Source organism: Nelumbo lutea, chromosome 5 (assembly GCF_056320005.1).
Source record: "Nelumbo lutea isolate HS-2025 chromosome 5, American lotus-T2T, whole genome shotgun sequence".
Classification (NCBI taxonomy): domain Eukaryota; kingdom Viridiplantae; phylum Streptophyta; class Magnoliopsida; order Proteales; family Nelumbonaceae; genus Nelumbo; species Nelumbo lutea.
The window spans coordinates 63,139,245-63,144,617 of NC_142688.1; the positions used below are offsets into that span (position 1 = coordinate 63,139,245).

Here is a 5,373-nt window from a genome sequence, read left to right on the forward strand (position 1 = left end):
AGAAAGGGCATTCAAGTCCATTTTTGCCTCGGGCTCTATATTATTCCTAACCTCATAGAGCCCTACCCTCTTTGAAGGTCCATAGGAATACAAGGATGCATTGTTAATGGAATTCTCACTCAAGGTCTCAAAAAGAGCATATGCTTCATCCTCGCTTTTGCTCATAAATGCACCCCCACAAGATGCATCAACCATTTGCCTGTATTGATCTATCAAACCTTCATAGAAGGCTTGGACAATTTGCCATTGGGACAGACCATGGTGTGGGCATTTTCTCATTAACTTCTTCATTCTCTCCTAAGCCTCATGAATTTGTTCACCCAGTGTTTGGGTGAATCCAATGATGGCTCTTCTCATGGTATTGTTTCTGCCTATAGGATAGAACTTTCTAAGGAATTCTTGTTGCATTTCTGCCCAAGTTCTAATGGGTTTCCCTATAGTCCCTAACCAGTGCTTGGCTTTATCTTTTAAGGAGAAGGGGAAGAGAGTCAGTTTAAGGGCATCATCATTGAAGTTATGGATCATTACAGTGGATTATATTTCCAGAAACTCATCTATGTGCTTGTATGGGTCCTCACTCAAGTTCCTACAGAAAGAGGGGAGGTTCTAGATTGTGCTTGACTTAATCTCATACTGTAAGGCCTGAGTATCTGGCAACTGTATGCAGGATGAAGGGTTATATTGGGTTGGAGTGAAGTATTCCTTCAGCTTTCTGGGTTGGGCATCGCTGATTCTAGCCATTTTGTTGCATTGTTTGTGATGGAGGTATCTCTCTATTTTGGGTATGGGTTCTATAGTATCTCTCCTTAGAGATCTCCTTTCCAACATACAACTTAGAAGTCCCTTTTTTCTTTTTGTTGAATTTTGAAATTTAAATTTTGAACTTAATTTCAAATTTGGATTTTGAAATTTATATTTTGAATTTAATTTCAAATTTGGATTTTGAAAGTTAAACTCAAATTTTTAAAATTTCTCTTTTTTATGTTTATTTTTTAATTTTTTAATTTTCTTTTTTTGTTTTTTTTTTTGAAATGTGAAATTTAAATTCAAATTCAGATTTTGAATTTAAATTCCTAAAATTCAAATTTGAATTTGAATTTTTGAATTTAAAAAAGTGCAAGCAAATCAACCACGCAACCTAGGGCTGACCTAGGGTTTCCTAAACTAGTGGTTCAACCAATGTGAATCCTCTTAGGTTCACTTGGAATTACACCACTTCCTTTGGTTAGCCAGGTAAGAGGTGAGGATGTGGGAGGCTCCCCTTGCTCTTGCAAGGACCTAATTAAGTAACCACAAAACCTGCTTAGGCGTAGCCGTTTAACCTCTTTCCTTAGACACCAACCGCTGGTTATGGAAAGTAATTACAAGCTTTCCTAAAATTCGACACACCTTTGAACCAAATGTGAAGCTCCCTAAAGGATCTTGCTACCCAAATTTTAAACTAGGGTTAGGGTGAACCGCACGTGAAGGATGGGGATTTTTGGGCCAAGGAAGGGTGATGAAATCCCCACCTTATCTTATTTAAGTTGGGTGCCTTTAAATGGATTAACGAAACAAAAACAATCAAACAAAATGAATGCAACTAATTACAATGCATGAACAATTATTTCTAAAATGCAATTCATCAATATAAGATAAAAGAATAAAACAAACTAATTAAGCAAAAGAAATAATTAAAATAGTAAAAAGAAGAAAACCTAATACATTTCCAACTAACAAGATGATTTCAACAATTAAATAATAAACCTATAAGATGCAAACTCTAGAATATGAAACCCTAAATGTTGGAATGCAAATGAAAGAATGTTAAAATATTAAACAAAATTTTTTTCGTTTTTTTTTATTTTTAAAATTTTTACTTATTATTATTTTTTTCATTTTTTTAAATTCAAAATTTTAAATATAAATTTCGAAATTTGAAATTAAAATTCAAATTAAAATTCATATTTGAATTAAAATTTAAATTCAAATTCAGATTTGAATTAAAATTTAAATTCAATTTCAAATTCGAAAATTAGGACAATATCCTAGTTAACAATTAATTATTCAATTAAATAACAAAAAAAAGAAATCAAATAAGGCAACAACTAATTATAACAAATAGAAAATAAAAGAAATAATTATGCTAAAAAATAAAAATTAACTACTACCAAAATAAATTCTAACAAGAAAATAAACAAAAGAAAATTATGCGGCAATAAATGAAATAAAATAAAATAAACGAATTTTTTTCTGTTTTTTTATCTGAAAAAAAAAAAAAGAAAAACTCAAACCTAATAAGATAGAAATTCAAACAAGAAATTAAAATAAAGAAAGAAAAATAGATCTAGAAACAAAACGGAAGAAAAATAATACTAAAAAAATAATTCGGATCTAGAAAAAAATTAATTAAATTTTCAAAAAATCACTATTCTACCAAAAAAAAGTTCAAAAATAAAAATCAAAAATCAAAAATCAAAAATAAAATGGGATGACTACACCTAAAATGCAATCCAATTTCTCTTATTTTGTCTTTTTTTCTACAGTCTGGTAATGCTCTGGTACCCTACCTTTCGCTATTATGTCCTACAAAATCAAAGAGAAACAAAAATTAAAATGAGATTACAAATCAAGTAAACACAAAAAAATAAAAATAATGAAATAGATCCAAACAAAGCAAATAAAAAATTTTCTCCGTTGCTTCCTCAACAATGGCACCAAAAACTTGGTGTCTCCGGAAGCGTGTCGTTAAGCACTTTGGAACACCAGTTTAACATTTATAAAATTTTACTGATTCTCAAACAACTACAAACACAGTAAAATGGTGAGAATGGGTCATATCCATAGGGAAGTAAGAGAAAAACCGTTACGTACTTAGATTCAGGAAAGAGAACACAAGTGGAAGTTATAGAATTACAGAAATTAATTAATTAAACTGGAAAAATAGAATTCAAAAATTATCAAAAATTAAAAGTGCAGAAAAATAAATAAATACATAAATAAATAAAACTAATTAAAATATCTATAGTCCGATCAGAGGTAGCAGTCTCCGCATCTCTCCTTTGACCCTCGAACTTCTCAAGCTAGGCCTTCCATCTTACTTGGCCGAATTCCATATCTATAGAAAAGAAAATGAAATTTAAACGGAATGAAAGTAAATTGCAAAAAAAAAGAAAAATGGAACTGGAAATAAAAGAACAAAAATTAAATCTAAGACTAATGTAAATTGGTTGGGATCTGAATCTAGAGGTGGTAGTAGTGGTGTTGGCGAACTGCAAGTAGGAACCCCTCCTCTTGCTTGGGCATCCTCCTCTTCTTGTACCCTAAATTTCTCAAGATCAGCCTTCTGCCTTACCTAGGGGTAGAATCCAACCCTTTCTCAGGAAAACTTGGGTCCTTTTTATAGAGAAGGGTGGATACAATTGGGATTAGAGAGAAAGAGGTGGCGGCAGCTGGGTTTTAGCAAATATATGGATGCCCTAGGATTTCTAATGAAGGGTTAGGATGGTTTTGGGATGATCCTAAGGCTGAGAAGAAAATAAGAGGGCGCCCAATATTATGTAGGGCTGAGATTTGGGAGCCCATAAATAGATGGTGGAGATTGAGGCGCCTAGAGCTGAAAGGTAGAGATTAAAAGAGGTGGGTGGTGCCCTAGAGTTTAAAAGCTACAAGAAGAGTGCCCTAGAATGAGTGGTGGAGATTAGAAGGAGTGGAGGGTGGAGATTAAACAGCTGGGGGCGGCTAGTGTTTGCTAAGGAGGAAAAGAATAGGTTAAAAGGCACCCTTCTGTTCTTAGTTTTTCACAAAAACATCCCCTCTCTCAGTTGGACTTCACATCAGCTTCCCAAAAACTACAATTTAACCATGAATCCTTCTCGGTTTTGCACAAAATTTGCACAGAGACCCCCAGAGATCACAACATTGAAATTAACTGGGAAAATGACACAATTTGACTACTTTAAGGCCAAAAATACCCCTGAAGTGATGCCCTTAAGGCATCAAAATGCAAAGTTATCATAGCTGAGGGAGATGTCCTCTCTTATTAGGCAAAGTTTCATCATTATGGGCTGAGAGATTAAGTGTAAGACCATTGAGGGTTATACCTGATGGGCTAATCTTGCATCTGCCTACAATCCTTGGGCCTTTATAAGGTGGTTGGACCCAATGATCATTTAGTGTAAATGTTGGTTCCATTAAGAGCCCACATTGATGGACTCAGGGGTTCACTATGTTCTGTAGTGAATTTGACCAAGCCTTGTAACAAAGGCTGGGCTGAACCCATGTAACTGATGCATAGATCAATGCTAGGGTTTCATGCCATACAAAGAGAGCCAAACTAGCTAGCATTTAAAGGGTAAAGTGAGCACTATGACTTAATGGGCCTAAGAACCATTTCAAATTGGGCTTAAGTGATTTAATTAAATGGGCGAATTTGGGTTTATAGCTTGATTTGGATTAGCAGTTGGATAAGATAAGTCTTATCCAACTTGAGAGTCCAGATCCAAATATTAGATTTGGATCAAGAAACTCATTCCTAATTGGATTAGGAAACTGATCCAGAGAAGGTTATAAATAAGGGGCGAATTCCATAGAAAGATCACTTCTTCTCTGCAAATTTTTTCTTCCTCTACTCTTGCCGCCCTACCTAGTTTGATCTCCACCTCTTGGAGTGATCAAGAACTATTCTTGATATTGTTTCTTAGTGAAGAAACAATCTGAAGTCGTGCTCACAGAACCCTACATGATTCTTGTTGAAGAACCCTTATTGTTGATCCTACCTCAACAATCATTGTATCATCTTCAGTGGAAACGGATTTGGTAACCACTTTGGGCATGAACACCTACGTTGGGAGGAGCTTTTTGCATGGATTTTGTATCAGGTATTCCTCTCCCTAATCTTGGTTTCAGATTTGGTCCAATTTGTTTCAAGAACTAAACTTGATAAATGTAATTTTTCTAAATCAGGGAATAAGATTCCCGGATGGGAGAAAGAAATTTTTGAAATTTTGCCCAGCCACCCTGCATGGTTCAATCATCTTCAGTAAGATCTTCATTCAAGAACGCGGTTTTGACATCCATTTGCTAAATCTCATAGTCATGGTATGCTGCTACAGCTAGTAGGATCCTTATGGATTTAAGCATGGCCACTAGCAAAAAGGTTTTCTCATAATTGATTCCCTCTTCTTAAGTGTACCCCTTCGCTACAAGATGAGCTTTATATGTCTCAATCTTTCCATCAGGGCCCTTCTTCCTCTTGTAAATCCATTTGCAACCAATTGCTTTTAACCAAGGGGGTGGATTTACGAGAGTCTAGACCTTGTTGATTTCCATCTAGTCCATCTCGGCTTTCATGGAATCTACTCACTTTAAGGAATCTATGTCCAACATAGCTTC

At 34.7% G+C, this 5,373-nt stretch overlaps 1 non-coding gene across 1 annotated transcript; it reads left to right on the forward strand.

Annotated features, from left to right (window-relative positions):
* Positions 1 to 253: 253 nt before the first annotated feature.
* On the forward strand, positions 254 to 360 carry LOC148852713 (small nucleolar RNA R71). Its single transcript, XR_016100117.1, has one exon. It is a non-coding gene; the product is annotated as a small nucleolar RNA R71 (small nucleolar RNA).
* The last annotated feature ends 5,013 nt before the right edge of the window (positions 361 to 5,373 follow it).